Source organism: Mesoplodon mirus (assembly GCF_964341445.2).
Source record: "Mesoplodon mirus genome assembly, chromosome: 15".
NCBI lineage: Eukaryota > Metazoa > Chordata > Mammalia > Artiodactyla > Ziphiidae > Mesoplodon > Mesoplodon mirus.
The window spans coordinates 7,140,629-7,163,678 of NC_138991.1; the positions used below are offsets into that span (position 1 = coordinate 7,140,629).

Consider the following 23,050-nt stretch of genomic DNA (forward strand, 5'->3'; position numbering starts at 1 on the left):
GAAAGAAAGAAAGAAAACCAGCTAGACAGATACCCCTCCCTAACCCCTCTCTTGAACAGCGGTCTAATTTGTAGTAGCACATTGACTGAACCTACTGTTTGCTACAAACATGTGTATTACAAATATATATAAAAAGTCAATTTATTGTAGGATAATTTAAGAAAAGAAAAAAGAAAAATACAGGTTTGCTAGGTATTTCTCAGATAAAAATAACTTATCCTTACTACAACTTTCTCTAGGAGTCATGTTGGTGTCTGTCAATGACCGTAAGAAGCATACAGTTAAGGGTTATATAGTAACTCCCCTACATATGAACCTCCAAGTTGCGAACTTTCAAAGATGCAAACTTATTATAAACCTATTACAGTACAGTACTATATGGCTGATTGTTAGTTGGGTACCTAAGCTAACTTTGTTGGACTTAAGAACAAATTGGACGGATGTGCTCTCGGAACGGAACTCGTTCGTACATAGGGGACTTACTGTAATCTGTATATAATACATTTTCCCCCCTGCAGCGCAAGCAAGACACATTGAAAGGAGAACAGCTGGTAGCCTCTAAATGTTGATGTGTTTTGCCCCTAAATCACTGAATGAAACGCTCCCATTCTCTTTCTTTGAATGACTTCTCCATGTTTCTAGAAGATGAGCCATTTGAAAAACACATCTAGAATTTTAAACCTGGCTACACAGATCTTTATCCTATGAAGTTTTCTCCCTTTATTTCTTACCATGTCCTTGCAACTTTTAAATGACTGTGAATCTTTTAAATTGTGTTTCCTGGTTCTTTTAACTTGCCTTGGTGCAAGGAATCTGAGACAGAGCTGTCCAACAGAAATAAAATGTGTCACATGTGTAGTTTTATATTTTCTGGTAGCTACATTTTAAAAAGTAAAAAGAAGAAATTAATTTAATTGTATGTTTTATCTAACCCAAATGTATCCCCAATGTTATCATTTCAACCTGTAATCAGCATAACAATATTGTGCTCTATTTTTTCATACTAAATCTTTAAAATTGAGGTATATGTTACTTACAGCATGTACAGTGGACTGAATGTTTTTGTCCCCCTAAAATTCGTATGTTGAAATCTGAACCCCTAATGTGATGATATGAGATGGGGCCTTTGAAAGGTGATTAGGTCATGAGGGTAGAGATCTCACAAATGGGATTAGTGTCCTTATAAAAGGGACACCAAAGAGCTCTTTCATTCTCTTTCTGCCATGTGAGGAATATAATAAGGCAGCAGTTTGCAACCCAGAAGAGGGCTTTCAGTAGTCCCTGACATGCTGGCACCCTGATCTCAGCCTCCAGAACTGTGAGAAATGAATCAGTTGTTTATAAGCCACCTAGTCTATGGCACTTTTTATAGCAGCCCAAATGGACTAAGACAGCACATCTCAACTCAAACTAGCCACATTTCAAGACTTAAAAACCACACGTGGCTTGGGGCTGCAGGATTGGAAAGCTCAGTTCTAAGAGAAATATAAAGGGCACTGGAATTGACATCAACAAGCCTGGGGGCTTGCAACTGCCCTCCATCAACTGTCTAGAGTGAGTTAACCAAGGCACTGAACCCACAGGCTATGGATTTTAAATCTTTAAAATAAACAGGTCAGGGTAGATGGTCTTAAGTGTTTATTTTAACTCTAAGACTATGATACTATTAACATAATGAAGAAACTTTTGCTTTCCGGCTTCCCTGGGGTTGCTCTGAAAAACCATTATCCATGGTTAAGTAAATAACATTCCCGCTGAGACCCACCATGGAGCAGCTACACAGGCTTGTCCTGCAAGGAGCAGCTAGCTTGCAAATCAGAGCCTGCAACTGAGTAGGCCTGCTCTAGGGATTCTTTTAGTAGAGGTTCATATTTGAAATCGCTGTCTTTAAATTTTGTTTCTTTACTTTTCAATAGCATCTTAATATGACGTGCGTCCTCCAAATGCATTCACAAAGGTTTCTTACTGCATCTAGTTTCAAGTGCGCTGGTTACTGACTCTTGGTGTGTCTCTGTGGGGCTCATAAAGCACATTTTTGCATCTCCCATTGTCTGTATTTTCAGTGAGACCATCCCCAAAGTATCCTCCAAATCGCAAAATGTCAGTCATTTTCATGTGATTATGTTGGATGCAGAAACTTGATTGTACTGATATAGATCTTAAATACATTGCATGTTCATCATATTTGGTTGGTAAGTGCATGGCATCTATTATTTCATTTCATCTACAATGAGGAAATGGAGGGTTGGAAAGATTCAACAGTTTTCTCAGGATCACCCAATTACTTCCTAATGAAGAGAGAACTTGAATGGAGACTTTCTTTCTGATGGGATACAGGAAGTTGTTAGCCCCTAGGTTCTTCTCCCTGACTGCCCTTTCTGCACAGGTAAGTCAGGTATGCAAATGGCCCAAGTACAGTTCATTCCTCCAGGTCAGTGAGTCTCAACACCGGCTGTATATGAGAATCATGGGGGGATTTTTAAACCTCCCAATGCCATGGCCCTGCTCACGGCACCCAAACCTACTAAATCAGAGTCTCTAAGCTTCATTTGGTCTGGGGTGAGGCTCACTGTATCCTCTAATATTACAAACAAAAGTTGAAAACTATTATTTTAGTCAAAAGTAGAAATGAAAACTTAACCTAAGGAATAGATATTTCCATTTTACTCATTAAATATATAGGCCTGCACACATAAAGAGAAGTAGACAGCTAAATATATTGTGTGAATATGGGTGTGTACCAAATATCCTATCTTTTTTCTTAAAATTTTTAAAGTGTAGGGATGGTGTGTTTTTGTCTTTTAAAATTTCAGTTTGTTTTTCTTAAGCATTTGTATAGACATAACCAACCAACTTCAGAGAATTGTTGGTGCTCCTATATTTAATTCTAGTCCTACCTCTTTCCTAAGCAAGTTCTCAGCACTCACATCCCAGCCTGGATTAGCCTGAAAACCTAACTAATACACATTTTAAAGTAAATGTTTGTACATATTTTGCCATGTAACACTAAGCCCGGGAATGGGAACCCAGATTCCAGTTGTCTTTGCACTCATGCTTCTCGCCCTACAGTCCCCACATGACCACTCTCCACTCCAGAATTTCGTCCGTGTTCGTGACCGAGAGAAGAGTGCACGCCTCCTCTCATCTGATTGGCCAGGTCTCAGTGACAGGCTCGCTCTAGTTAAAAAGGATTCTGGGAAAAGTAGTTCTTTTAGGTAGGGCATACTGTCACCACATCCACTCCGAAAAACCAACAAGCAAACAAAAATCCCCATACCACCACCACCTACAGCAAAAACTATAGTTTTGTTGCTAAGGAAAAAAAGGGGAACTTGGATACGAGGGAGACAACAAAGTGTATGCCATCCCCTCATTCCTGCATTCTAGAGCTCAATACAATTTGTAACTGTATATTCATTCATTTATTTATGTCTCTTTGTTTACTGTATATACATTGCCCTTTGTTTCTATAGGGTCGATGTCTGCTTTTCTCACCAATGCCTACACGCCACCTACCATATTGTTTGGTGTCTAGAAGAAACGTAAAACATCTTTGGTTACTGAAAGTTGAATGATGGGATGACAAGGTGAGAAGAAGTAAGAACAGGAGGAAGCACAATCTTTCCCTAATCTAGATCTACTCTATTTAGTTAACTTATTTTTTAAAATCAGAATATCTTTAGTGTTTTAATGCCACCACGTTTTAAAGAGTGTTTTTATTATGCTTGCTTTTAAAAATATTTATTTATTTATTTATTTATTTTTGGCTGCATTGGGGCTTCATTGCTGCGCACAGGCTTTCTCTAGTTGCGGCGAGCTGGGGGTTGCTGTGCACGGGCTTCTCATTGTGGTGGCTTCTCTTGTTGCGGAGCATGGGCTCTAGGTACACGGGATTCAGTAGTTGTGGCTCGTGGGCTCAGCAGTTGTGGCATGAGGGCTCAGTAGTTGTGGCTCCCGGGCTCTAGGCCCACAGGCTTCAGTAGTTGTGTCTCACGGGCTTAGTTGCTCTGTGGCATGTGGGATCTTCCCGGACCAGGGCTTGAACCCGTGTCCCCTGCATTGGCAGGCAGATGCTTAGCCACTGTGCCACCAGGAAAGTCCCTATGCTTGCTTTCAATAAAAGTTTTGGCATAAATGATCAAACCTTGAATTATAAGGAAGACTAACAATGCTTTATAAAATAAATTAAAAGTATAGGTCTGTTTTCAGAGTTCATATATGATTCAGAGCATTATATTAAGAATTCCATAAAACAGCACAAAATTTAATGCAATATGTTAATCACATACGCTATAATGTTATCACAGAAATGAAATTTTACATAAACCAAAAATATTAGTCATATTGAAGGTAACTTCAAATTTGCTGATTTGGACTGTTCTAGAAACTAGGAAATGTTGTATCAAGGTACATAACTTCATTTCACAAAAATCTGAACATCACAAAATCCTTTTTATACACCTCTGGTGATACTGAGTCAGGCTGGCTGAAACCCGCTGCATGGATCACCCCTTCCCTCTCAGCTCTATGTTCCCCACTCAGCTCTAATCTCTCTCTTGACCCTTTTCCCCAGATGGCAGGTCATCAGCTAATGCCTTAGCAATTGGCATGGATGGTGCACATGCAGACTCAGCAAAGACATGGGTAAAAGATAGACTTAGAAGAAAAGTAAGGAAAAGCATTTTACTCATGCTTCTTTCAAAGATGAGTTTTAGCTTACTTTGCAAAGAGTATTGAAAAACATCACAGTACCACATTGTGTCTTTTAGCAGCGATTTTAGAAAGGTCCCTTTTCCCTTCCATCAGTTATTAAATGCAAAGCGCTCTAGTTGAGAGGCAGCCAATTCTCACTTGCCATGATGTAAAGTCCTCAATTATTCCTTTTGCTCAAACGACCTTGGAAAAAGCAAATATCCACTTTGAGTATCAGTTGCGTTCTTAAAAGATGCAGTGCTAAAAGCTTAGAGTCCAGGTTTGTGGTGATAGACAAATGAGATATAGATGAGATGGACATTGTTTATTGGAAAAGACATTCTTATAATGAGATCATGTCATTCTCCTGTTTAAAATCTTCCAAAGTCTCCCCATTGTCCTCAGAATAAAATTCAGCTCTTTACTGATACCTCTCCTCATCTCTGAACTCACCTATTCCCTGTACCCCATTCAATCCAGCACACTCACCTTCTTTACATCTCACTAACCTCATCTTTATCACAATGCTCCTCTGTCTAGATGTCTAATTTGTCTTTACCGCCAAATTATCCTATGGCTAATTCTCATCATTCATGCTTCAACCCCCAAATCCTCTGTTAAGGTGGCTTCCCTATTGAATTCCCTGTCAAGATCCCCCCCAACCAAACACTCTCTTTAATACTCTTCATAGCCCTATGTGAAATTATTATGCTTGTTAGAACATGTATATATTCTGTTTTCTCTGCCTAACATGAAAGATCCATGAGGGCATCATTGGAACACTTGGAACACTACATGGTAAATGTTAAGTATTAAAGAAAAAAAATACACTGAATAAATAATGTTTGGGTAAAATCAATGTATTTCAAGTAGTCTCATTCAACACACACATTCTCTCTCAGCTACGGAGACCAGCTAGAGAATTATGAACGAGGCCTGAATACTCTGCAGTAAATACTTGTTATATACACAATGCCTGAGACATATGTAACCCAGATGCCAGCTGTGATCTCATTAATTTTTCGTATGCAAGGTCCTGGACTGGGCACAGGGACATGATGGTAAGATCTTACTAAGATGGTCATGAGTCTTCCATCCCATAACTTGTGGACATTTGAAACAGTCAATATTTTCTCTACAATTTTGCATTGGGTAAATGAGGCAGAGTGACTCCCTGCCTCTGAATTCCTTTTTCTATGCGTGTGTCATTTATTGCCTACAGCCCATCACCGAGGCAGGATATCCACTTTCTTGATGTGTATACATTAAAGCCCCTATGGGTCCAACATGTTCATAAGTGAATAGACTTTCACATGATAGGGGTGGGGTTGTTGGAGAGAAGAGGAGCTTTCAGCCAAGCAAACACAGGACGTGTGAACATGCTTATTCTTAGAACACGTTCACCCACCCTACACTGGTTCCCACCCTGCAGTTCCACGCACCATTTGATAGCCAGTTCTTCCTTCTTCCCTCCCCTGTCGGCCCTTCTGATCTCTTTCCTTTCCCCTTTTGGGGATGTTCTCCATAATCTTTTAAACAAGGCTTATTGCTTGAGCTCTGTTACCCAAGGTCTCAATATTTCACCCAACAACCCACGTGCCTTAAAAACAACAACAACAACAAAACCTTTACAGCTAAAGCAACAACTTCTCTAAGATACATCAAATGACCCCTGTTACCATATTATATTGTTTTCATCTTATTACACTCAGGTATATTTTCTGAAAAAAAAATGGTAGGGAAAAGACCAATGGAAAGGCTACCAGAATACCAGGGTACTGATTATATGCCTCATGATATATTTTTTTACACTGATAATAACTGTTTAGACAAAGTGAATGTTTTCTATGTGCCAGTCATTGTTTTACACACCTTACATGCACAATATTATTTGATCCTCATATTTGCCTTATATGGGAGGTACCACATTATCCCTATTTTACAGATGAAAAGACTGAGGCAGAAAGATGGGTTAAATAATTTGCCCAAGATCACAAAGCCCTACAGATGTTTCTCCACATCACTGCTCTGACCAGAATTATGGCATCCAAAATTATGGCAGAGGGGTCAGAGGAAATATTCTCCTTCTCAAGGAGCTGAGACTGTTTCTGTGAGCACTGGTATCTTCCCTGCAGAGAAGGGAGTGGCAGGAGAAGCCAGGGCATAGAATCTGACAGATAGACTCCAGATCATGTTCTTCCCAACTTATTAAAATTAGAAGCCAATGTTTACCACTGCTTAGTACGTGCCAGACTCTGCCAGGCACTTTCAAAGCTAAATCATTTTTTAACCTCTCCATGTCTCTAAGGCAAGTATTATACATATATTTTAAAAATGCTTCTCTAATAGCTTAAAACCCTTAGGTCACAAATCTGGTGAGCGGAGGAACTGGACTTCTGCTTCAATGAGAAGAATTTTTAACTGCTGTACTGTCCTGCTTCCCTCCATGCTTAGCTCTGAGTTTACCTGGGAGAGGGTTAAGACATTAGTCACCTCATTGGCTCATGGCTCCTTCCCAAGCCTATGTTCATACACCTTTTCACCTCTTCCCTTGGGTTACTGGCACAAATTGCACATGATTATATTTCTCCCCAATTCAAAAGAAACAGAAAGAAAGGATATTGATAGATTCATTCTAACTAAGCAACACATTTCAATTTCCACTGCATTTCATAGTAACCTAATGATAACAAACTCATGGATGTAGATAGGATAACTTGTTGAGACATTAACTTTTACTCAAGATTTTGAAACTTATCGAGTTGGCATATTTATAACAAATCTTTTCTATAAAAGAAATGTTAGAAATGCCATCTTGCTTCAAAAATCTAATATTAATAACCTATTAAACGTACATTAATCTAAAGTATTCATATTTGGCGAGGATAATGTTGAAGGCCTTTCAATTTATACCAGTTCAGGTGTGTTGATTTTATATGTTTATTTCCTCTGAGGGTCCTCATATACCCTAACCAGCCATACTTCTGAAATAATTGCGAAGAAGCAGTAGGTAGTCTTTTAAGTAGTAAGTAATCTTTTGGAAGACATAAATCTTTTGACTTGGTGGCTCCTTTGAGATAGGTCACAATGGCTACTTGAAAAATGCTTTCTTTCTGCCCAGCGGTATCACCAAGGCTTGGAGTTGCAGTTGCTGGACCATGCCTTGAAAATGTGAGGCACACAGTAAATGTTTGCTTTTGTGCAGTTGTTTGTTCCTACATGAAATGCTCCTAGAAAATTGAATTTGAAACCGCAACATTCAACAGAGTGCTCCATTTTACTTATCTATATTGCTACAAAATAAGCCATCCCAAATCTCTGTGCTTTAAATCACCCTTTATTGTTATCCCTCATGGTCTGCAGATTGACTGCGCTCAGTTGGCAGTTCCCACTGAGATTCTATCCTGCAGTTGCCATTAGATGGTGATCAGGATAGGAGTCACCTCTCACCTGGGATGCATGTCCCATGTGGCTCACATGCTTGTCTGGAGTTGCTGGCTGTTGGCAAAAAGCTCAACTGAGGTACCAACAGAGCACTTACACCTGGTCTTTCATGGGGCTTGGGCTTCTCACTACAAGGCATTTAGTTCCCCAAGGAGATGTCCCAAGATTGTCTGTTCCAAAGGATTCTAGCAGGTTTGAAGCTTCTTAGGTCCTGTCCTCAAAAGTCCCAGGATGCCACTTCTGCCACATTCTGTTGATCAGCCAAATCACTAAGGATAGTACAGATTCAAGAGGAAGGGAGACTCCACCTCTTCACGGGAGGAATAGCAAAGGGTGTGTGGCCATCTTCAAGCTCTCCCCTGAGGGTCTGCACACTTACAGTGGCACGTCATCACCCCTTCACCTGAGCCCATGAAAGATATGGCACTCTTGTCCTTAAGATGAGACCTAGCCTTGTAATTCTTCTAAGCAAATAATTTTGGGACTTTTAGATTGGTGAAGGAAAATGAGATGACGCTGCTTTAGAATCTCATGTTTAAGACTGAGGCAGAAAAGCTTGTGATTTTTTTCCACTTAAAAAAAAAGTTTTGCTTCTATAAATTAAGACTTATAGAAAAGTTGCAAAGATAGTACAGAGAGTTCCCACATACCCCACACCCAATTTTTATGTTTTGTATTAGTATAGTACATTTGTCACAATGAATCCATATTTTAAAAGTATTATGAACTGAAGTCTGTGATTATTCAGACTTCCTTTTTTTCCTCTTTTTTTTTAACATCTTTATTGGAGTATAATGGCCTTACAATGGTGTGTTAGTTTCTGCTTTATAACGAAGTGAATCAGTTATACATATACATATGTTCCCATATCTCTTCCCTCTTGCATCTCCCTCCCTCCCACCCTCCCTATCCCACCCCTCTAGGTGGTCACGAACCATTGAGCTGATCTCCCTGTGCTATGCAGCTGCTTCCCACTAGCTACCTATTTTACACTTGGTAGTGTATATATGTCCATGCCACTCTCTCACTTCGTCACAGCTTACCCTTCCCCCTCCCCGTGTCCTCAGGTCCATGCTCTCGTAGGTCTGTCAGACTTCCTTTTTTTTAACCTGATTTCACCTGTTGTCTTTTCGTTGTTTCTGTTCCAGTATCTCACATTATCTTTAGTCATCACGTCTCCTTTGGCTGTGATAATTTCTTACTTTCTTTGTTTTTGATAACCTTGGCAGTTTGAGGCATACTGGTCAGGATTTTTTTTCTCAGAATATCACTCAATTGGGATTTATCTGATCTTTTTCTCACAATTAGACTGGGGTTATGGTTTCTTGGAAGGAAGACACAAAGGTAAAATGGCATTCTTTTCACATTGTATCGAGGGCACACCCTATCAACATGACTTACATTGCGGTTGATCTTGATCACCTGGCTGATGTGGTGTTTCTCAGGTTTCTCCACTGCAAAGTTACTTTTTTCCTTCTTTCCATAGTGTCCTCTTTGGAAAGAAATCACAGCCCAAATTTAAGGCGTGGGAAATTAAGCTTCACCTCTTTAAGGGCAAATAAATTAGTGAAATTCTTCTGCACAGAACATTTACCCATTTTCCCCAATTTATTTACTGATTCAATCATTTATTTACACCAGTATATAGTATGAATATTGATTTTAAACTTTCGGAACGCTACTGTGTTTTGTTGCTTAAATCTCCCAGCTTTGGTCATTGGATGTGCTTTCAGTTGGCTTCTATGTCCCTTTGACATACTCCCACCAATGATTTTTTTTTTTGAGGCTTTCTGTAGTTTTTGGCACTACAAGACTCTTCAGGCTCATTTTGTATATCCTGACCCAGTCCTTAAATCAGCCATTTTTCCAAGAAGCCGCTGTTCCTTTTATTGGAGAATAGACTTGGAAACCAGAATCTGGGCCCTTGGTGTGCTCACGGCTGCAAGTGCGTTGATTCTAATATATATGTACATATATATACTAATTGTTTATACACACATATCTATACCTATTTATCTCTATCTATATTAAGCTAAACAAGAGTTCATGCTAACGACTCCAACTTTAATCCATCACCTCATGGATCATTGGAGCCTTCTCCCTTGATTGTAACTTCACACTGCAACAAGGAAAAACCTGGTTTCCCCCATCTGCCATCCAGTTACTTAACTGTTCAATTCAAGTACACATGTATAATGGTTTCAGGATTATTAACTGCCATCCCTGTGGGAAACACCTTTGTCAATTACAGTGCTTATGTGACATTTATTTTGCCTTTAGTCTTACAGACCATACTCATTTCCAGAGTTACTTAGATCAGCACCTTTTTCTTCCATCCCTTCTGTGAGTTTCTTTTGGGTACAGTGTTTGTAATACAGTTAGATTCTTTTCTTATGGTCTGTATTCCATCCTGGGATCTCTCCATCTCTTAAATGCTTTATTTTCAATTTGGATACATTAAGGTTCACTCTTTGTGCTGTAAAGTTCTCTGGCTCCTTGACAAACACATAATGTCATGTATCTACCATTATAGCATCATACAGAATCGTTTCACATCCCTAAAACCAAACCAAAACAAAACAAAAACCTGTGTTTCACCTATTTCATCATCTTTCTGACAATCCAAGCAAATAAGCATAATAGGTGTGGTACTGGAGAAAGGATGGACAGATAGATCAATAGAACAGATCAGAAAGTCCAGAAATAGACCCACACATTATGGTTGATTGATTTTTGAAAAGGTGCAAAGGTAGTTAAATACAGACAGGATAGTCTTTTTGACGAATTATGCTGGAATATAAAAAACAAGATATATGAGCCCAGATCCATATCTTGCTCCCTATACAAGAATAAACTCAAAATGGAGCATAAGTGTAAAAAACTAAAATCACTACAATCTAGAAACACACACACACACACACACACACAGAAGAAATCTATGTGACCCTGAGTTAGGCAAAAATTTCTTAAATATGATGCCAAAATCATGATCCATAAATTTTTTTTTAATTCATTAACTGGACTTACCAAAATTGAGAAATTTTGCTCTTCAGAAGGCAAAGTTAAGAGAACAAAAAGGCAAGTCACTGACTATGAGAAAATATTTGCAAAACTTATATCTGATAAAGAAATTTTATGCAGAATATATAATGAACTTTCAAAACCCAACAGTAAGAAAACAATTCAATTAGAAGATAGGCAAAATATTTAACGGACATTTCACTGAAGAAGATATAAGGATGGCAAATACACACATGAAAACTGCTCAGCAACATTAGTGATTAGAGAAATGCAAATTAAATCTTCGGGCTTCCCTGGTGGTGCAGTGGTTGAGAATCCGCCTGCCAATGCAGGGGACACGGGTTCGAGCCCTGGTCCTGGAAGATCCCACATGCCACAGAGCAACTAAGTAACTAAGCCTGTGAGCCACAACTACTGAGCCCACGTGTCACAACTACCGAAGCCCACGTGCCTAGAGTCCGTGCTCTGCAACAAGAGAAGTCACCGCAATGAGAAGCCCGAGCACCACAATGAAGAGCAGCCCTGCTCGCTGCGACTAGAGAAAGCCTGAGAACAGCAAGGAAGACTCAACACAGCCAAAAATAAATAAATAAATTTATATTAAAAAAATTTTAAATCTTCAACATGATACTATTCCACACCTAATACAATGGGGGGAAAACTATAGGGTGTAAAACAGATTATTGGTTGCCATGGGTTGATGGTGGAGGGAAGGCCTGACTGCAAAGGAGACAGAGAAAGGAATTTTGGGGACAATGGAAATGTTCTGTGCCATGGCCATGGGGCTGGATACATGATTCCATGCATTTGTCAAAACTCATAGAACTGTACCCCACAGAATGAATTTTACTTTATATACATAAAAAAAAAAACCCACCACCACCACCAAGGTTGTCACAGAGGCTAAATAGTACACCCTTAGGATGACACATGACTTCAGTTCTTTGCCTCCCAGTTCCAAGAAGTTTGTTAAATATCTTTTAAGACCTCACCTAAATGGGGCCAGTGGAGACTGAGGTAAGTTTTGGGGGGACTAGCCAATATTTAGGCTGATAGTCTTAAAAAAGTTCTAGGCCAACTATTTTGCAAATCAGTCCAAATCCACTCTGGCTATGGATTCTTCTTTTTTTTTTTTTTTTTTCCTGTAACATATAAATCTTTACTTTTCTGCCCTCTATATTTGTGATAAATTCTGTGTTTATTCCTCGAGTCAAGACTTGCCCCTAGAGGATATTGCCTATGCCTGGATACCAAAAGGTGACTCTCAAAATATTTTCAGAAAATGCACTTTTGGACCCTCTCCTTTATCTTATCATGGGGATCCTGATGGAATTTTGTCAGGTAGAGGCACATAAACATCTGAACCTTCTGAGACTTAGTATATCTGAAATAAAAACTCATGGACATATAGTCCTGAAAGTAAGTGCTACCCTTCCTGACAGATACAATTTCAGCATCATTTGACAGATGGATGGGTGACAATCATAACATTTAGCATACACTATAGTCCATACCCTTTCCTTGTATTCCTGGTAAACCCTGGAAATCCGAGTTAAGGAAGAGAGGAAATGTTCCCTCCCTACTCACCAAAGGGCTGTGTGAGTAGGTATTATGATACGGACTTTTTTTGCATCAATATTTCACAGAGCAAATTCAAATCATGTATAAAAATAGTTTCAAGCATCTCAACTCTAGCTTCATTCCCCTGATTTTCAGGAAATTCTGAAAACAGCTTCTGGTGTCCTTTCATTCCATGCAGTACTCACCAGCATGGCTGGTTTCCCCATGGGTAGAAGAAAGAGCCTCCAGTTCCCGTATCTTAAGCAAGGTCAGTATGTCACAGACACTGTCCACACATACAATATAAAAGTGCGTTCAGGGTTAGCCATGGCTGTGAACCGCAGAAGTGGAATGAAAGCCAGGACAGAAACAAAGCGAAATTGCCCTTTTAAGTGAGTGCAGAAGTGCCAGGGAACACAGAGCAGCATCCAGCGTTTCCTAATTGCATCCAGTCTACCCTGGTGATGCCACCTCCCAAGGATTCGTTCAGCCAACTCCATCCCTGAATGAACAATGAGGACTTTTACTTTAGGTATTTTTTCTCCTGTCAGTGTTGCAGATTCATTTCGACAGAAACATGGCAGGGTGATATTGTCCAAAAGGAGATTTGACAGTGATACACAGACTTTCTCTGTATCTTTTTGTCCACTAAAATGATTTAGAGGAAAAAGGAAAAATAAGGTGATTTGTAGTTGAGAGAAACCAAATAATAAATTAGTACCTTTTCAGAGGGATGTAGTAGGAAAGCTACTTGAAAAGAAGATAACAGTGTTGCTTCTAAGTCCTGCCTCTTTTACTTACTAGCACCATGAACTTGGATAAGATACTTAACTGCAAGTAACTGCCATCACCATATAGATAGTAACATTGTCTTACTTAATTTACCTTTAGTGTGCATGACATTTTCCTCCACAGTAAATCAAAGGATATTTCAAAAATCTTTTTTGATTCCAGAAGGAATTATAACACTGTATGTTTGCATCAGCTTTCATCCCTGGATTGTAAGATGATTTACAGATAGGTACCACTCATCTCCAAGATTTCAGTGAGAGATGGGAAGGAAATAAAGAACTTAATCAGATAATTGGTATTTATAGAATGCCTACTCTTGGCCCATCATCTCATTTAATCTTCATCAGGAATCTATATGGTAGGTATTTTAATCCCCATTTTACAGACAAGAAAGTTGAGATTCAAAGAGATTAAATAATCTGTTCTACATAGCACATCTTTCTCCATTTCCCACAGCTAATTTTCCATCTCAGGACAGAGAAAATATCACATATCTGCCCCAAATCAGAGTGGTCACTCTGTAAGTAGACTGCCTTCCTGACTTCAAGTAAATGTTTTCCTCATTATTTTTCTTATATTATGACAGCTTTTAGAATAATTAAGAATGTAGGATCCTTGGTCAAATTGCCTTAATTCAGTTTCAGTTCAACCCCTTATTAGTTGTATAAACTTAGTCAACTTGCTAAACTTTTCTTGAGCTTCAGTTTCCTTATATATAAAATGGCATAACGATAAAATCTACCTTATAGAATCATTGTAAAGATTAAACGAGATAGTATATATACAGTGTTTAGGACTCTGCCTGGCATATATCATTGGTAAATCCTCTGTAAATGTTAGGCAATAATATCCTCATAACAAAGACATTTGAAAACTATAATTAAACATGTGGTCATGACTTCTATGCATGGCATAAAACTGTATTTGATTGTTGACAAAAAAGAATACGGTTATTTGGCTTATTTCCTGTTAATTATGACTCATATTTAGCACTTAGACAGGTGTGCATTTAATGAAGTTTGGAACGTGGCAATCTTTCCTTATTTAAAAGGACATACAAAGATAGAAAAAGAAAATTACAACAAATATTTATAAATCAATCCTTTATTTGATAACTACTTTTTGGCAAAATACTTTGCAAAAGTCAGAAAACAAAAACAAAACAAAACCAAGAAAAAATAGAAAAAAGTGATTATAGTGAAGAGGTGGTGAAGCGTATTATCGGAAGACACCCTTACAGGACTTGTAAAATCTGTTGCTTTCTTTCTTTTTCCCTTTTGCCCTTAAATCCATAAAATATATTTAGTTGACTTTCTCATGACATGAGGTAGTTGATGCAGGGTGAGGAGGTAGGACCTCAGCAGATCATGCAAATTGTTTGAGATTTGGGTTTGAGAGTTGAAGAGTTATGGCAGTGCTGTCATCAGTCAGTAGATAACAGCGGCTGCTCATTAATTTTGTTCACAAATCCTCACTTTATTCTGGCCTACAAAACCCAGTATTATCTGGCCCTGGCCTGCATCTCTAACCATATCCTCTACTCCTAGTCATTCCCTGAATCAGTCAGACTAAGTTAGATTGTGCTGCTTTAATGAACAACTCCACCATCTCAATGGCTTCACACAGAGAGGCCTTCCCAGTCACACTCTGTTATTTTATCCTCCTTTAAGTAGAGCATTTACCACTATCTAATGTTTTCTTGCTTTTTAAGGTTTATTTCTTATCTCTTCTCCCGCCCCCCCCCCTTGAAGTACAAGTTCTAAGAGACCAAGGATTTATCTTATCTCCTTTATCAGCTGGAATTCTAGCACCTAGCCTGGTCCTGGTACATAATGGGCAGTCAGTAAATATTTGTTGGGACAAGTGAATAAACCAAAGGCTGTGCAAATTAAAGTCAGTACAAATGTGGTCAGAACTGACTTGACCAAATCTAATCCAACCTCCATTTCAGCACTGGAATCCCCTATACACTATTTGAGGTGGGATATCCAGATTCTACCTGAATACACCTGGGAAATGGGAAACTCACCACTCACCAGTCACAACATGAATGTATTTGTTGAGTGTGAGTGCTGTCCTAAGAACATCTCATTATAACTTTATCTTTATAACAACATGTATGAAAATGTTGCAAGTTTAGAACTAGTGACTCAGAGAAACTTAGTAATTTGCCCCAAGGTCACACTTAGCGATGCAAAACAAAGACAAAGCTTATTTGAACCTCAAATTAAGCTCTCAACTAAAATGATCTAATATTTTTCAGAAGGTGACCTATTCTGTTTTGGGATATATCTAATTGTTAGAAGGATATCTCTTTCTAAACTAAAAATAAATATAAATTATATTACTTAATATAAACCAAAAAATGCCTCCCTGTAACATCTCATCATTAATATTTTTTCTGCTGATTAAAGTCACTCACAATATTGTTCTCTTTTCCATCTGGAAGCCACTACAAAATTTGAAAACAATCTTCAAAAATATGACTCTTTTTCCAGACAGTTCTCTACCATGGTTGCCCACTTTTTGATACAGAGGAACTTATCAACATCGCTTTCAAAATGTGGTGCCAGGCTGCGAAGGGATTTTCCCAGCATGATCTGTCTCCTGTACTTTTTGATGAGCCCTTTATTATTGCTGATTTGTACACTGTGTTCCAGTTCTGTAGCCTGTTTGTTGCCTTAGCTTACTTAGCAAATGAGTCTTACCTAACAAATTCTGCTGAGCTTCATCTAAAATACTACAGATTAAGAACAATCAGCTCTTGTGTAATGTATTCTTCTAGCCTAAATGTTCCCATAGATTTATCCCTATTAAACACAAAGAAGGAACAGAGAACAGAGCTTTACCTGCCCTGATGCCTAGGAAGGGCCCAACCTCCTACTACAAACACAAAAGACTATTTGCCAGAATAAATTCCATTATGATCACCATGAAAGGAAACGTATCTATCCAGCTGAGAAGTTGTTCTTCTTAGACGCGGATAAGGGTTTCTGGACCCAATTCCAACACGTGTGTGTGGAGGCTTCTCCACCCAACAAAGCAATTCTTGGACAGCAGCGGGGTATCTGAGAATTCAACTCAATTCTATACTATCTACTGAAGACAGAATCAGTTTCCACAAGTAAAAGGCTCAGTCACAAGCCTAGGGGTTGTTACCTGCGTTTCTGACCAACTGTCTACAGATTGGAGGTTCCCACAATCCCCTCCAACTCAGGATGCCAATAGCAAGTCCAAGTTGTCACCTGTGTTTCTAACTGACTGGCTATAAATCAGAGGTTCCCAAAACCCCTCTTCAGGCTTGATTAATTTGCTAGAACAGCTAGATCACCAATTTATTATAAAAGGATATTAAAGAATATGAATCAAGAGCCAGATGAAGAGATACAGAGGGCAAGGTCCTGAGCAAAGGAGCTTCTGTCCTCCTGGAGCATGCGGCCAGCCACAGGGAAGTGTTCTGGTTTCCCAACATGAAGCTCTGAAAAGGGTCAAAAAGCTATCCTTTTTTGGGTTTTTATGGAGGCTTCATTACATAAATCATGGCCAGTGGCTACTGATTCAACCTGAAGCCCTTCTCCCCTCCCTGGAAATCAAGGTGTGGGACTGCAGGTTTAAGCCCTCAATCATGGGGACTGGTTCTCTGGCAACCAGCCTCCGTTCTTAGGTGCTCTTCCAAAGTTACCTCATTTACGTAACAAAAGACAGCTTGATAGCTCTCATCACTTAGGAAACTCCAAGGGTTGGGGGTACGGTGAGCCAGAAACTGGAGGAAGACCAAATATACATGAGAAATATATTTTGGTCGTCTGAATGACCAAACATAGATTTCTTATAAATCACAATATCACAGAAGCACACGGAATTGTCATGGCAGTGAAGACCCAGAGGAATTTGACCCATACCAGAGAGAGTGAGGGTTAGTTAGGAGCATTTTGAGTACAGAGACATCACAATCCACCTCAACCACATGTGCCTGCACACACACACACACACACACACACACACAGACAGAATCCATTTTCCTACAGCAACATCCACGGGCAGAGCTGGCAGGGCACACAGGCAGTAGACTGATTTTGCCTGTGTGCAGGTGTGAACTGGGAAGCCACTGGAAGGAAAGTCTGCCTAGGTTTTTCTGTCTCTCTGTTAAGGGAGTTCCACAATGGCTTCCAGCAATGACAAATCCAGAAACTCATATGAACACCTGATTAAAAGTCAGAAACAACCCACAAATGAAACAGCTTTCATTAAAAATAACATCTTTAAAAAGGTAAATATTATTCTTAATGAAATTCAGGAAGATGCTGTGTTATTAAAACAGGCAGGATGCTAAGAAATGAGAGGGGCTGAGAATAAGATATTTTGGAAATAAAACAATGCTAATTAGTTTTTGAATGAAAGTACCCGTAGGGACAATCAATAACAGTCTTGCACAGTGTATAGCTAAAATAAAAGCAGGATAACTGGTTATTTAATTCTAGATAGAAATGTTGAGAGAACACTAAGATATAGAGAGATAAAGGATAGATTCAGGACGTCCAGTATCTATTTACATTGTTTCTAGGGGAAGAAGCTACCGCAAGGGTCAGCAAACTTTTTCTGTAAAGGGCCGGAGAGTAAATAGTTTAGCGTGCTGCAGACCATGTGGTCTCTGTCACAACTGAGTCTGCTCTTGTAGCAGGAAAGCAACAATAAATGATTGCATGGCTGTGTTACAGTAAAACTTTATTTATGAAATCAGGTGGCAGGCCAGATTTGGCCTGAGAAATGTAGTTTGCTGACCCCTGAACTACGAGATAAAGAGGAAATAAGAATCAATAGCAACTTAGCATCATGTTAAACACTGGTTTGGGTTCAAGCAGACTGGACTTAAAATTCCAGATCTACTGTTTACTTGCTGTGTGATTTCGAACAGGTTCATTTCTCTAAATTGCAATTTCATCCTTGGTTAAGTGAGTATCTTTCATGGTATACAGCTAAGAGAAAAGCAAGATAATAGTTCATATTAAAGTAGGAAAATTAAATGGTGTATGAAGAACTTATCATTGTTCTGGGCACAATAAATAACAATGCTTATAATTTGAATTTTTGTCATCAACAAAGGAACACATTTAATATATAAAGCATTCTTAGAAATCAGTAAGAACATGATAGGTACCCAAATATTTGAAAGGCATTAGTCAATTCACAAAAGAAGAAATATATTAAATTCTTAATAGGGTGAAAAAAGGAATCTTACATGGACTGAAAAAATAAATATATATATAATAATGATATCCCTGATTTGCTAAGAGAAAGATATTAAAACTTTTTTCTTCCTATTTTCTGCTGTTGGTGAATGTATAAAGTAATAAGCACTTTAATCTACTTGTAACGGTGCTCAAAACTGGTAACAATTGTAATTGAGGGCAAAGTGACACTTTCATTTCAAAAGCCACAAATACGTGTATACTGTTTGAGCCTGCAATTCCACTTCCAGTAATATTTCTTATGGAAATAACTATGTATGGGAAAGAATTTGCCTCAAAGATGTTTCTTACAATTTTGTTGGGAATCATTACCAACAGCAATGATAAATTTTTTAAACACACAACAGTAGTTTGGTTCAATTAAGCCATATTATAGAATGCTCAGCAAAATCATTACAATGATGTCCTAAGATTTATTTTTTCCCCTTTGCCTTTCTGTATTTTCTAAATTTTCTATAATATTCTTATGTAGTGAGAAAGTAAAATAGATTTTATTTTTTACAAATAAATGTCATTAGAGTATTTGTTAGAGTTTTTGGTTGCAAAGGACAAGTACCATGTATTCTTTATTTAATCAGAAAGGGAATTTAATGTTTTGTCTTACTAAAAAATGCAGGAGTGGATTTAATAGCTTCCTTACTAAATGTCTTTCTAATGTCTTACCAAAAAATAGAGGCATGGTTGAATTCAGGATCTGTGACAAGGATGCCTGAACCAATTTCTCTCCCTCTGCTTTCTCCTGTGTTGGCTTTACTTTCTGGCAGGGTGAATGGAGGATTCCCAACCACAAGTGGGGGGTGGTCATTCAAAGCCCCAACTTGTCAGCTATCATGTCAATCCAGTTTAAAATCAGAACCTATCTCCCACACGTTATCCTTTGCCCTTGCTTTATTTTTTTCTACATTGTGTTCATCACTCCTGGTATTCTAAATTATTGGGTAATTCTTTCTTCTTTGTCTCCTTTCAGTAGAGTATAAGCCCCTGATGTTATTAATTTTTTTGTTTTTCATTCCCAAATCTCCAGCACCTAAAACTGCTTTGCACATAGTAAGTGATCAAGAAATACTTGTTTAACAAATGAATGAATGAATAAGAGGCTAAAACCGGGAAAACAGATAAAAGATAACATTAGCAGGACTTATATCTCTGAGTTAGGGGGCTTTCCAACAGAAAGAGCTGAGTCCCATAGGTGGCTTGCCTAAATTCTACCAACAAGTATTAGTTGTAATAAGGTAAACAGGAGTCATAGGTGGAGTGAAAAAGTAGTATTTCTGCTTTAGAATCCCTGGGGAGATAAAAATTCAAATACCTGAACCCTACCACCTCCAATTATGGAATTAAAATCTAAGAGTGGGCCCAGGAATGGGCATTAAAAAAATTTTTTTTAATTTAAGTACAGTTGATTTACAATGTTGTGCCAGTCTCTGCTGTATAGCAAAGTGACTCGGTTATACCCATATATACATTCTTTTTTTATATTCTTTTCCATTATGGTTCATCACAGAATACTGGGTACAGTTCCCTGTGTTATACATTAGGACCTTGTTGTTTATCCATTCTAAATGTAATAGTTTGATTACATTTAGAATGGTTTGTATCTACCATCCCCAAACTCCCAGTCCATCCCTCTCCCTCCCCCTCCCCCTCCCCCTTGGCAACCACACGTCTGTTCTCTATGTCTGAGTCAGTTTCTGTTTGGTAGATAGGTTCATTTGTGCCATATTTTAGATTCCATATATAAGTGATATCATATGATATTTGTCTTTCTCTTTCTGACTTACTTCACTTAGTATGAGAATCTCTAGTTGCATCAGGAAAGTGTATTTGATTACAGTCCCCAGTGACCCTTGTGTGGATCACTACAGGAAGCATCATGGTCACTGCAGGCTGACCCTGCTAACAGGAGCACCTTGAAGATGGCTTATGAACTCATCTGTATCTTCAGCAGAAAAGAAAGGCTGACAGTCTGTTCCTTGGGGCCCAGATCTTGGTGAAAACCAGCACTTCACTTGCTTTGCTTAAAATCCTTCCCTGTTACTGCAAGTCTCAGGAAGGGCAATATCGGTTGAGATGGTGAAAGATGGGAAAATTAAATAAGTTTATGGAAATTCAAATAGTCTGTAGTTACTCCTGAGTACTACTTACTTTAATCAAAGTGTTTACCTTGATAATGGAAGATTAAATGGAATACTAATTAAGGAATTTTCTAATTATTCTTCCTTGTTGGGGATATCAACAGCAGAGGCAGATAGGTTTTTAGCCCTGACAAGATCAATTGTGTTCCAAACAAAGCTGAGTGTTGATTACTTGAGGGAACCTATCACTGCTTTTCATCTGGCATCTGAATGTATCCCTTTCTCCCCGTGTTTCTCCCCACCTTCCTTTTTAATATTTGATTTTGAATCTTGTGGAAATCAAACCATTCAAATAATTAGGATAACTCAAGGGACAGGATAGTGTACCTAACTGATTAAAGAACTCTTGACAACATCCCCTTGTTGAACTTGTTTTAACAGAGGAGAAGTTTAGAGTTGCATGTTTGATAGGGGAAGATTTTTGGAGATGTCTCAGTCAGCTGGTGTTTTGCCATGGTGCATGGGGAAAAATAAGTTTAGGAGAATGTGGAAAATGACATGCAAGTATCTCCACTGTTCCATAGTGTGTGTGTGTTTGTGTGTGTGTGTGGTTTATTATGAATATATCATGAGGCACAACACACATACTTAAACCAATACAATTCATCTATGTGTGCTTAGCAGCTAATTTTAAAGTAATAATTAAAATGAAATAAAGGGATAGTTCAAATAATGCTGCCTATTTTGCTCCTGGCAGCCTAAAAGTGAGCAGGACATGGGAGGCATGAAGCTTGTTTTCCCTACTCTGGTCTAAGTCTTATATCCCTCGCATTGTGTGCCTATGATTCTAATGTTTAGAGATAAGTTGTTTGTTTGTTCATTTGTTTTGGTCCCTAAACACAATTTACCTACTTCATCTGGTGTTCAACCAAAGAAAGAGCTACTGTTCTGACACTGGAGGAAAAACTGGCTGTGGTGGATATATTCTAAGATAAAATTTCAAGGGTAGCTTTGATTGTACAAGATGTTTGTCTTATCTACTGATTAGAACCATTTCCTTATACACACACAGACACACACACATACACACATATCTATAAGAATTAAAATAAACTGTGCCTTTCAGCACCAGTTTTCAAGATGAAGCTAATTTCATTCTTTTCAACAAATTCACATTTGTAAGCATGGCTGGAGAGACTGGGGGCTAAAAATCTGCGGATACTATGAGTATAGGAAGGAGTTGAGGGCTTCCCTGGTGGCACAGTGGTTTGAGAGTCCGCCTGCCGATGCAGGGGACACGGGTTCGTGCCCCGGTCTGGGAAGATCCCACATGCCGCGGAGCGGCTGGGCCCGTGAGCCATGGCTGCTGGGCCTGCGCAACCAGAGCCTGTGCTCCGCAACGGGAGAGGCCACAACAGTGAGAGGCCTGCGTACCGCAAAAAAAAAAAAAAAAAAAAGGAAGGAGTTGATATCTGGGAGAAACTATAAGAAAGATAAGAATAAAAAGATGTTTGTGTATTATCATTACACCTTGCCCCATCCTCAAGCCCAAGCATTTATTAAATTCTAGAGTATGAATGTGCCCACAAAAGTTAGTTTTCTTTCTAAAACTGGAAGCATTTTGGAGCATAAGGACCACATCTATTCACCTTGCTCAAGACCAGGAAGCCAACTGAACCTCCAGTTGTAGAGAGAGCTTCCTCTGAAGAGTCCTCTCATAAGGATCATTAAAGGCCAGCCAGGAAATATTCTGACCTCTGGGTGATTGTTATTCAGAGAAAGAATCTTATTTAGCTTCAGAGCAGAACCACTCATGTTTTTCATCATAACCATTAAAAAAAATGATTCTTCTACACATGTTGACCTTCCTGGCAAAGAAAAGGGACTTCTGGTTCATTTTCAAGGGCATCGGAGCTCAGGTACAATCCAAGAAAGAAGGATTGTTTTTCATCATGTCTATACACATAATTGTGCTTAATTTGCTAAACGAAAAGAAGAGACTCAAGTCAAATTATTTTAGACCTTCCCATTGGCCTTTTGAATGTCCCGGTAAATGGAGATGTAATTCTACTGAAATTGCTGTTTCAATCCACTCCAAGTCCATGCTGCTTCACAGCTGTTAGCAACACAGCTGATTTTTGTTGGAGTTCTGATGGGATGTGCAGGTGGCCCGCATGCTTCTGCTATCAGGCAGCAGCCCACATCACAGCTGGAGCC

The 23,050-nt window shown here is 38.8% G+C and overlaps 1 protein-coding gene across 1 annotated transcript in view; it reads right to left on the reverse strand.

Moving 5' to 3' along the window:
• Positions 1-23,050, reverse strand: part of LOC309817092 (uncharacterized protein) — a 121,134-nt gene that overhangs the window by 18,824 nt on the left and 79,260 nt on the right. The window lies entirely within an intron of this gene.